This window comes from Simochromis diagramma, unplaced genomic scaffold (genome assembly GCF_900408965.1).
Source record: "Simochromis diagramma unplaced genomic scaffold, fSimDia1.1 OVJJ01000079.1, whole genome shotgun sequence".
NCBI lineage: Eukaryota > Metazoa > Chordata > Actinopteri > Cichliformes > Cichlidae > Simochromis > Simochromis diagramma.
In genome coordinates, this window is record NW_024387075.1 from 793,355 (window position 1) to 805,686 (window position 12,332).

Consider the following 12,332-nt stretch of genomic DNA (forward strand, 5'->3'; position numbering starts at 1 on the left):
CTCAGAATCTGCTCTGTGAGCAAAAGAGCGACTAGACCACGGAACTGAAGGTAAATAACATCATGGAGGAACTAGCAGCTATCCAACTAAAAAAACAGCTTGAAATTCTCATGAGTTGTTGGAAAAGAAAATCGCCATCGTAATGCGGCTACCCCTCCGGCGCCAGCTGTGGGCTCAAGGCTGGAGCCGAACAATCAACTCCCTGATAACGACTGTGTTTAGACTGTTCCTTCCCATTCCATGCAAGGCCACCTGGGTTGGCTGGGGACTGTTTACTTAGCCTGGCAGGGCGAAGAAACGTTGTCTCAGCTGAACTATGGACACGCATACACATACACTTACACTGATAAGCACACACTCATCCCCCCTCCCTTTCCAACGCCTTCGATGCTTGTTTCCTGCGAGGGAACACGGCGGGTCTGTGTGCCGCGCTGGAATGGTAGCGCTGTGCAGGGCGGCTGCTGTGTTCGCTTCGGATTACTTCTCACCCCCCACCCCTGTGGCTTGTCATGTCTTCACAATGTTGTGCTGTGGACATTTATGTGCTTTTTTGTGCAGAGGAGTTTTTTTTGTTTCCTGTTCTCATGCTGTCCTACTATGGAAGCATAGCATGAGTAGAGGTCTCTTTTTTTCCTCTTGTACTTTCCCCATTGTAGTGTACATTTCAATATTTTTTTTCTCTAATTCTACCAATCTCCGACCTGTATCCCCATGTAATGTCTGTGCTATATGTGTAAGGTCGGGGGGGGGGGGCTCCCATTTCACTGCAGGGCAACCTGCATGTGACGAATAAAGCTTTGATTGATTGATTGAGTTTTTTTTTTGATTTTTGTAAATATTTTTGGTCACAATGATTATGAAATAAATCCCCTGCTATACTGGACAGCAACTGTCTCCTGCCCTTCTTCAGCCACTTGGGGCAAGCTATCTCACAATCTGCAATTGTAAAATTTTGGTCAGAACATAATCAAGTAGTTTTTATCGTGTTTTTGCAAATTACAGATGTGTTTATATGCAGTGTCCAAAAACTATTCTGTAATAACCCAAGGGGAGAAAAGGCACATAAGCATATAAACAGATGCATAGTGCAGGCCTTGTGTGTATGTCTGTTTTTGTGTCTCTACAGCAGTCAGTGAGTGGATTCACTGACAGATGAGCTGAATAACTGTTAGGAAGGCGTGTAGGAAACTAATTAGCCCAGACACAGTCATTATTTCACTTTCTGCTCTACACCATTAGCTTCATGGTAGAAAATCAGTTGAAGACAAAGTTGTTTTTTGCTTTTCAGCTTTGCTCATTTTGTTACTAGGCTTCTTCATTGCACTTCATTGCAATCTTTCATGTTGCTGCTATGAAAAAATAACGCAACTATGAAACGAATGCTTCAGTGGATTAAGAAACAATTAACAGATTGATTTGCCATTTAGTTTGAGATACTACATTTAAAATAAAAATTTTCCTGTTTATCATAATGGTTAGATGATTTGAGAAAGACAACAATATATGACTATTTGCATGAAATCACATGATTGAAGCTACAGTGAATAGCTGTTGACTTTATGGTTAAAGCAGTGAAACCTTCATTTTTCCGCAATGTGGCCCAAGGCTAGAAGGCAAGCACATCCAACATCCAAATCCCTCTGAACATAGTTTTACTTAAATGTGCATGCACTTTTCTTTAGAGTTAGCACGCACAAGTTATGGGCTGGTTCTTTGCAGCAACAATGTCCAAGAGAAATCAATGTCATTTCCCTTGTATAAGAAGTGATTGAGGGTACTCATCACAGAACTATATCAAGAGGAATTATCACTGTTGCTCCAAACCTTGCGTTTTTATAGGAGGTGTGGATAACACTCAGCAAACCTTTGATTTAAACTCATGGCAGCCTTGTGGTACAGTGTCCCTACATTCTGCCTTACAGCAAGAAGGTTACAGGTTTGAAACTTGGGATCTTTCCATGTGGAGTTTGCATGTTGGTGTGCCTGCTGTGGTTTTCTTTCACAGCCCAAAAAGTGAGAGAGGAACGGACTAATGATTCTAAATTGGCTGTTGGTGTAGATGTGGCACTGGCAACCCTGTCCAGGATGTACTCCACGTGGATGAGGCCCTATGTTAGCTGGCAAAGGACACCTTTCAGTATAAACTCTTGTACTAAAATGTTGAAACTCTTAACCTTCCTACCCCATTAAATTCAGTTTTTGGTGTGATTATTTCATAGTTATATAATCTTCTTTTTGTGTATAGAAAAGTATACTACTAATTATGCTTGACCTCAAAGGGATGCTCAGGGATCTACTTCTGCAGCCTGTGTTTTAAGCTGCAGCCTGTGTTTTAAGCTGCGACAGCTGTCATCTGAAGGACTGCTACCAATAGCCTGAAGCACAGAGATTCTCTGGTTACGTGAAGAGATGTTATTGATATTATGTATTGAGAGACAGTGCCAGAGCTTAAAAATGATCTTTGTGGCAGGTTTCATGTCATCAAAAGTAAAACGGTTTTAATTCGGATTCTTAATATTCAATTTTCTGAGTATTATGAATATATATCTCTAAATGTCTTCAGATGGAACTGTGGCTAAAGCATTCACATTCAGATGTCTCTCTTAAAATTAGTGTCATAAACTATAATATGTTCATTTAGTTTATCTCTGAATGACAGTACTTTCTGAGAAAAACTGCAGTTCTGTGTGGTTGCCTGTTGCGCACCAGTGATAATTACTCAGATGTATGCACAATTCTTCTTCCAGTATTTCTCTACCTTGTACATTTATCTTGTGGCCCTTACCAAAATTTTATATATACGTAGTTTTAATTGGATTTTTGACACTGGCTGATTCATAGTTCTACCACAGATATTGAATAAGTCAGTGCATGCTCTTTAACTTCTCCTTAATAAAGAGTCTTGGACTTGTAAAATTGTGAATATGATAGTCCATATTTCAACTGCAACCCCTTCACTGATAAATGGCACATATATTTTTAAACTGTTTCTCATCATTTTCAAAATCCTTTCAGGAAATTACTTTACTTACTCACCTTAGCTCAGGAGAATGAACAGGTCATCTGCTAATCGGAAGGTTGGTGGTTCGATATATATGGCTGCTCCAGTCTGCATGCCAAATATCCTTGGGCAATATACTAACTCCAGGTTGCTCTCCAATGTAGCCATCGAATTATGAATCTGTGTGAATGTTAGCCAGAAAGCACTGAAAAAGAAAACGCATGTGAAAAGTGCTTGTGTAAATGAGTGTGAATGCCTGTATGAGGTGAGTTATATAATGTGCTTTGAGTGCTCAGATAGAGTAGAACTGCTATATAAAAGAACCAGGTGATTTGAAATGACAGATCTTTTGAACATGTTATCTCCACTATTCCTTTCTTTGTCTGAAATGCAGACAATTTATTTCTTTTTAACACAAAGATTGCACGGTATTTTTAATTTGCGTAGTAAACAACAGCTGTTTTAATATACTGCAGGAATGCACATGAATCAGTCAGAATGTGTCAGAATCAGAATTGAGGCAGGTTTGCCCTGGTCTTTAAATTCATTCACAAACTCTTGAAATGAAATAAAAAAACAGGTAAATAAAGCTTCCTGATTTGTTTCTGCAGATTGAATAATTTGAGAAGGACGACTTCTAAAAGTAGTTATCAAAACACAAAATTGTGCTTTGACTGCTTAGCTGTATTTAATGAATAAAATGGGACTTCCAGTGCCACTTGTTTTGTGTTATTTTTCCACTATAGATTTCGGATTATACCTAAATTTAATTTACTCTATTATAACTGAGATAGAAATATAATCAACATTATTGGCTCTGAGTCTAGTGTGTGAAATTTGCCAATTACATTAACAATTTTAACCTTGTCTGAGAACAAAATATGTCCCTGTCATAGTCTGAGTATGTGAATGGAATCAAATATTTGTCTACATCAGCATAGAAAGGCGCATGGGCAAACAGAGGACAACATCTGTCTACTGTATTATGGGCTCTTTGATTTGTGCTCAGTCCAGATGGGCTGTCACGCTTCATGGTTTCACACAGCAAACACTACAGTAACAAATGACTCAGGCTGTGATCCAATGACAGGGAGTTTCAGTAGGACAAACGAAAGGCCAGATGAATGGACATCTGTGCCTACAGCATCAGTACAGCAGTAGATTTTCCCTCCCATCCTGTGAAGCCTGGTTATGACAAACTTTAAATGTCAGAACATGAATTATGAACACTAAGTGATGACAAAGTACCAGAAATATACCCTTTTTGCAATAACAATAAACAATAACTATTTGTGGCTTACAATTATTTCATGGCTGTAAGCACCGATCCTCATGTTAACATAAAGTTCATTAATTAACAACAAAAGCCCGACAGCATTTGTTGCGATTGTATAAAATTTTAGTTGAAGTCTAAGGTGAGTTTTCTGAAAGCGCTTTCATGCAGCCTGACATGGTCACTGCATCTGTGAATGTTGTCTCTCCCTTTGAAAGTGAAGAAAATCTCAAAACATAAGCCAAGCAATGTGCTTTATGCTTTGCCAGAAAGAGACTGGTTCATAAAAACTAATGATTTCTCTTCTTCATCACTGTCAGATGTCTGGCCCAATCATTTAGACTTGGAGTGTCTGGCCAAAAAAGCAGGTGTGGTGCGAATAAAACTGCAAAGAATTTGAGATGATTGAACTGTTGTTGGTTCATTCAGGTTAGAATGGATTTGATATGTTTTTTCTCCTTGTTCACATATGTCAGTTTTAATAGTTGCTTTTTGTAAGCACTGTGCATTTCCAATACTTATACTTATTTCCAGTACTAATTTTGCAGAACTTGTACTTACGATACTGTACGATACTTCGTGCTTTTAAAAGTATTTTACAGAGGCAACAGCGGGAAATCTTACATTTATCTATAGCACTGGAGTAGCAGTGGTTGGGATAGCGGGTGGACATACAGTACAACGTGCAGGACACTGACTGCAGAATCATGTTGAGACACTTTTGTTAAAGTTAGGAAAAGGTTATGACTCGAGTTAAATGTTAATTCAAGGTAATGTGAGCTTTTTCTGTTTCAAATTAACACCAAAAGTATTGTCATTTTACATTTATTTTATTTTTAAAGTTTGGGTAATTAAAAGAAAATGAATATGCTTGTCCAGGCAAGGATTTTAGTTGCAGATTTATTATCAAAGCTCTTGAGGCATGCCTGACATGTTACTAAAACACTTGTTTTTGGAGTCTTTACAGTTTTACTTTTCATGCATAATGTATATGATCTCAAGATTAGTATATATCCTAGCTTTCCATTTGAGCATTTTTAGTGATATGGCTCACACACTAGAATGTGGTTTGTGGTTTCTTGGCCTTCACTACAATAATAGCTGTCTCCTGCATTGTGTTCTTCTGCCAGTTGTTATGGAGTGGGTTGTTGCTGTGGCCTCCCAGCACTGTGTTTAGCTGTGTTCAGCCCACCAGTGGCACTGCAAACCCAGCTTGACAATAGCAGGAGGCCAGGGGGGAGCATCTCAGAAAGGAGACGCTCCAACTCCTCCAACTGGGACTAATGTTCATCTTCAGGCAAGAGAGAGCATCTGATATGCTTGTATATTATTCTAGCTACACAAGCTATAATGATGTAAGATGGGGAAGCAATTTCATCAACATCATATTTTGAACAAGATTAAATTTTACAAAAAAACTGGAGGGCAGCTGAGAATTTGCCACCCGAGGAAGGGGGAGCATGTTATTTAAAATTAATTACAGGCAGTCTTTCTCATATGTTCGTTAAATTAAATATTTAATTACTGACATAATCAGTATTGTCTTGTATATGTATTTGAAAATGCTGTGTGCATGGCAACACTTTTTACTGTGATATCAGTATGGATAATCCTCTGAATCCCATTCTAGGACTTTATTTCATTTATGAGATCTGCTGATACATTTTCAGGCTTGGATGGAAACATGAGAATCTAATTGGTGTCTTTTCTCTTGCTGAAAATTGATCAGTGCCACTGCACATATGGGCCATAGTCATGTTTCAAACTGCCTGTTTTGGCTTTGCTTGAGCAGAGATCTTCATTTCCTTTTTCCACTTCTTTTGCTTGCTTCTAATGCATGTCTCTTGTTTGATGACTTTTTGCTTCCTGCCTCTGGAATATTCATCACTTTTTATTTTTGTTTCCTCCCTTTTCTTTTCTTTTTTGCCTGACCTGACTGAAAAGCTTCGACATTTAGATCCAAGGCGTTAAAAGTCTAGTGTGACGTTTCCACAGTCTATAGTGATTTGGGGTGCTATGTCTGGTGTTAATAGCATTTGGTTGTCTGTGGTTGTCAACTGTGTTCAAAGTCAATTCTGCTGTCTTCCCTGAGATTTTAGAGCAATTATGCATGTGTCAGGCTGATAAGCTTTGCAAAGATGCAATTTCCTTTTCTACAGCGCCCTGACTAGTAACAAATAGTTTGCTGACGATGATGCTACTCGGTGATTTTAATATACATGTCTGTTGCCCAGGGAAGCCCCTGGCTAAGGAATTCATGGACCTGGTGAACTCTTTTAATCTTGTTCAGTCTGTTAAATGTGCCACTCAAGAACGTGGTCACACATTGGATTTGGTGTTATCATATGGGTTATCTGTCTGTAACTTACATGTGGAGGATGCTGTATTCTCTGACCATATGCCCATTTTATTTGACGTTGTTCCTCTTAGTCCTGTTGTTAAACGGGCTGCACCTACGCGATGCTATCGTGCCCTCGGCTCACTGCTGAGCATTTTTCAACACTATTTGAACAACTTGTGTCCAGTCCCTCTGAGTTGTCCTCCGTAGATGGATTACTATCTCATCTGGACTCTGTTTGTAAATCTGCCCTTGATGTTGTTGCACCTCTATAGAGGTGCAACAACATCAAGGGCAGGACCCAAGATGCAAGAAACAGCTAGATGCAGGTGAGCGTTTTATTTACAAATGGTGAAATATACACAGAAACGAGGGTGACGAGGACTGCACAAAGACACAAACCTAAACTGGGAAAAACAAATAAACCTGGAACACGCAACGGGAAGAGGAACACGAGATGGAACAGGGAGAGACATGGAGAGATACCAACTAACGCAGAGAAACACAGACGGAAGCTGACGCTGGACCAGGCATGGATGAGGACGCTGAAGCTGATGCTGGGGAAGGCGTGGATGAGGACGCTGGGGCAGCCGATGATGATGAGGCTGCTGCTGGCGAGGATGATGTGGCTGCTGCTGCAGGTGAGGATGACGGGGCTGCTGCAGGCGAGGATGACGGGGCTGCTGCAGGCGAGGATGACGTTCCCGCAGGTGGTGGCGCTGCAGGTGACGGTGATGGCCGGACGGGCTCCTTGGACCCCCCAAGCAAAAATAGTCACAGAACCAGCGGGCACAGGGGCCCCCGGCAAACACAGGGCTGAACCAGCAGGCACAGAGGCCTCTGGCAAACACAAAGCCGAACCAGCAGGCACGTGGGCCTCTGGAAAACACAGAGCAGAACCAGTAGGCGGGCGGGCCTCTGGCAGGGACAAAACAAACGCTGGGTCAAAATGACCCAGGATCATGACAGTGTGGGCATTTCTGGCTTGGCACTCCTGTGGATAAAATCATATCTCTCAAACAGCAGCTTCTGTGTTAAGTTGGGCTCGTCATCGTCCTCTGTGGCCCCTCTGCCATGGGGTGTACCACAGGGATCTATTCTTGGGCCACTGGGTGCGATCTTTCGTAAACACAAAGTTTCATTTCATCTATATGCTGATGATTGCCAGCTTTATTTTCCTTTCAGTCATTCTGATAGCTCCCCAATTGGACTCCTGCTTGATTGCCTTAGTGATGTTAAGTCATGGATGGCTCAAAACTTTTTAAATTTTAATGAACGTAAAACGGAAGCAATTCTGTTTGGCCCGAATCGTTCCTCTGATATCCCTGATGTTGACCTTGCTGCTCTGACCCCTCACCTGAAGAGCTCGATTACCAATCTTGGGTTAAAAATCGACTCTGCTCTTACCTTTGATGGCCACATGAATGGGCTGGTGAAATCGTCATTCTATCAACTCAGGTGTCTGTCGAAGGTTAAATCTTTTCTTTCAAGGCGTGACTTGGAGACTGTTATCCATGCTTTTATAACCTCACGCTTGGATTGACCTCCCTGCACTGGCTTCCAATTGAATTTAGGATTCATTTTAAAGTTCTTTTATTGGTTTTTAAATCTTTAAATGATCTGGCACCAGCATATTTGTTTGATTTGCTGAAGCCCTATGTCCCCACTCGTTCGCTCCGGTCAGCTGAGCAGCTGTTGCTCTTGGTCCCCAAATCATGGCTGAAACTGAGAGGAGACAGAGCGTTCTCTATCGTGGCTCAGGGGCAGAGCGTGGGGGTGGCTTACTGGGCTTAAGCCCGGGTTGTTTTGTCACAAGCCTGGGGTCTTTTGGAGTGTAATTTTTTCATAGTTAGATGCCTGGCTGACAACTGTATAAAACAAAAAGTACACACAATATTCGAAGCACATAGTGCACACTGTGGGAATTCACGACTGTGCGTGAATCCCCCCTGATATTGGTATGATCCGAGCTCAGGCACTAAGCGACTGAGCGAGGGGGCGGGGCAGCTGCTACCTGTGAGTGCGCTGTTGGAGAAACGGAGCCAGCCATACTAAGGAGAGCTTAAGTTTGACCAGGTACCAAAGCAAATCATTCCTACCGTACAAATAATGTAAATATGACGGTGAATCACGAAAGATTGATATCAAACTGGCCACTTGTCCAATATTATGTTACTCGCTCTTCAAGTGAATCAACAACTGGCAAAATGAAAAGCCGAACAAATGCTATTTTTTTTTAGAGAGTCTTAGCTTATGTGTGTTTATTTCATATTTTCAGTTCTTACCCTCCCCGACTAAATCGGTTTCAGTTATGTACTGAAATATAAGAATGGACATTAGAGGCTTCTTTCAAAGAAAAAACTCAGGTAAATGTTATTTTATATATTATGCTTTGTATGTTGTTCAGTATATTTCTATGCAAAACAAGAGGGATTTCAGTACACAGCAGGATATTCACATTTGTAACCAGATATTTACGTACACTTTAGGGAGAAAACAAAACATTTTTACTGTACAACATCAATTTAGAGTAAACTTTTGTTTTAGATAAATATTGAAATATATTTTGAATTAGTTAAATGTCAGAATAAAGAGAGAGAGGTCTGTCTATTTATTATCACTTTCATCAAATTTAGGAGTACATATACACTAAGTTTATTGTTAATTAATAAGAAAACTCCAGACGATTCCATTCTGAGCTGAAGAAGCTTCTGATAGGTTAGTAGAGTCCATGTGAGTAAACTGGTGGCACAGCTGTGGATGCATATAAGGCAAAACACAGAGCCTGTTTCTTTGAAATGGGAAAATCAAGAGATGTCAACCAAAACACCAGAAAAAGAATCGTGGAGCTCCATAAGTGTGGCTCAATTTTGAATACAATTTGGTGCCATTTACAATTAAGAAATACAGATAGTTTCTCTCTTTACTCTTAAAGTTAACAAATATGTTTTTATATTTATCAATCTAAAAACAATAAACATTTAGTCTGATTTGATGTTACAATTAAAAAAGTGTTTGTGTTTTTATCTGAAGAGTTTGTAAATATCTGTATATTTGATGATTGTCAGCACAAAGAGGGAGAGAGAGGAACAGAGAGGGAGAATGAGGACAGACCAGAGATGGAACAAGAGCAGGTGAGACACACATGTTAGTCAAATGGTTGTTTACCAAAAGTATCACCGTATCATAGGTACTCATGTATCTCGTACCTAGTGTTTCTTTTTAGGTTTGCTATTTTTCAAATTCCATATTTATTAAGTTATGCAGGCTTGTTTGCACAACAAGGCTAAATAATTATATAAACTTTTCTCAATCTAAATAGTGTACTTTGGTAGAATTAAAAAATAAGTGTAGTGCAGGTCTTTGATGATTTTTAGTGCTACTATCATCTAGTTCTGGTTCTGTCTTGGTTAAATCCCAAGTAGTCCTGATTTTGAACTGTTGTAGTCCTGTTTTAATTCTGGATCAGTTCTGGGTCTGGTTGAATTGGGGTTTAGTCCCTGTGTCTTGATACAGCCCTGATTTTGTTCTGCCTTGCTGCTTAATTAAAAAACTAGTTTAAGGTGTTAAGGTGTCCTGCACATGTGATATATATTCTTCCCTATATGAAGTCATTCTTTTTTGAACAAAACTCAAAACAGAGCCAATTAATCTTTCAGTCATTTCTACCCCCCCCCCAAAAAAAAAAAAAAAAAAAAAAAAATCCCACATGCATACTACCCCTTTGGCCTTTGGGCTAAGCCCCGGGTGTTTCAAATGTCTGGCTCTGCCTCTGTCGTGGCTCCTAAGCTTTGGAGTAATCTTCCTCTTCACATTAGGCAATCGACATCAGTGCTGGTTTTTAAATCCAGATTGAAAACACATTTTCATTCACTGGCTTTTGACTCAGTGGTTAACTGACTTGTATTTACCTATATTTTATTGTTTTCGCTATGTTTATTATTTTATCGGATTTATTATTCTTACGGTATCTATTATGTTTCTATTGTTCAGCACTTTGGTCAGCCTTGTGTGTTTTTAAAGTGCTATATAAAATAAACTATGATGATGATGTAATACTGTGGTTGACTGTGATGAAAACACGGTAAGGACTTATCTGACTGATAGGAAAATTTAAAATGGTGAAGTGCACTTTTGATAATGTTCTCACAACAGCACCATAGAACATAGTGGCTCAACCAACAGTAACTGGTGATAAATGGTGAGTGGAGCACCTGCCCAAAAGCACTATGAGAGCTATAAATGAACTCTTAGGCCTCTTAATGGACTTGCTTCAGTTCGGACTGAGATATCATTTGTGGGTTGGATAACTTACTGGGTCAAAGGACTCTAATCATGGTTTTCTAGTGCATGTATTTGTTTCAAATTATCTGAATGTGGCAGATGATCTTATCATTGGTTTTAATGTAGTAGGGGAAGTGATCAATGCAAAACATAAAGAGAAGCAGGATATTATTGCTAAAGTAACGCTTTTTAGTGTTGACTCTTGTACTGCAAAAACCTTTATCCAGACAATGCACACTCACCATTCTAGTGATGATGAGTGAGAACAGATAACGGCAAGTACAGGACCCGATTGTCTGCCTGATCCCTGGCTGAAACATATCCACTTTGAAAAAGAGTTTGATTTTAAAAACTAATTTTCTGCATCTGCTGTCGTGCTTGTTAATTAAATCCAAAAAGCAAATTTTCACTTCTCTCATGATAATCAAACTCATGCTTAATTTCTTCTTCTGTAGTGCCAATATTTACACTTTTGTCTGTTGTTCAAAGGTATACATAAAAAATTATGTGCTTGCAAACAAGGCTAAAGATTCAGTGCTGAAGTTTAACCTGGCTTAGTGCAGACCTGAGAAGAGGGAAGAAATGACAAGGATACTCTCAAGGGACTACTACAGCCTGCGAGGCAATGGGTACATGACAGGTGGAGAAAGCTGAAGGTATTGGCAGGGCATTCTCTTGCAGTGTTCTGGCTGGCTGGGCCACAGATATTTTAAACCTTGTTTTTTGCGACCACAGGTAAAGTCGGGGGTTGAATTTCTGACCTCCCGTTTCACTATAAAACAGTTTTTTCTGTGTGAGCCAGCTTTTTATTTATACCATGTACGTGCACCAGGATGTGTGATTTTTTTTTTTTTTTTTGTGTGTCTCTCTCCCACTCATCCATAGGTGGTGGCACCATACGATACCAATACTGCACGAGCCACAGCGAGAAAACTATGACACAATGTTTTGAGGAAGGAATTACACTCAGGATAATTTCTAGAATACACAGTTTTGGTGAGTAAGTTATGTCCAAAAGAAAACACTGGGGCACTTGAAGCCTGCACTGATGAAATTAGGATAAATAATACTATAGTTCCTTCCGTTTTTGGCCCACTAAAAATTAGAATGCTGGCTTCTCATGCACAATTTTAACAAAATGCTATAAAACACGAAATACAATTTTCTTCAAATTGCAATCATGACACTGGGGATCCAAAAGGAGGACTTTCGGGCCAGTTTTTTTGGTCCCAAAACATAGAAATAGAATTTAATGGTGTATGAGTCAGTGAACTGAGTTCTCTCTTGGTATTCGGTTTTTAATACCATACATGCCTGTTTGTCTCCCTTATCCATGTAACCAGTGTTGATTGTAGTGGTCCCTCTGCAATCACTGGCCAATCTCAGAACAAAGAGAATAACATTGATCTTCTCATCTAATTCCCTGTAAATCTTGC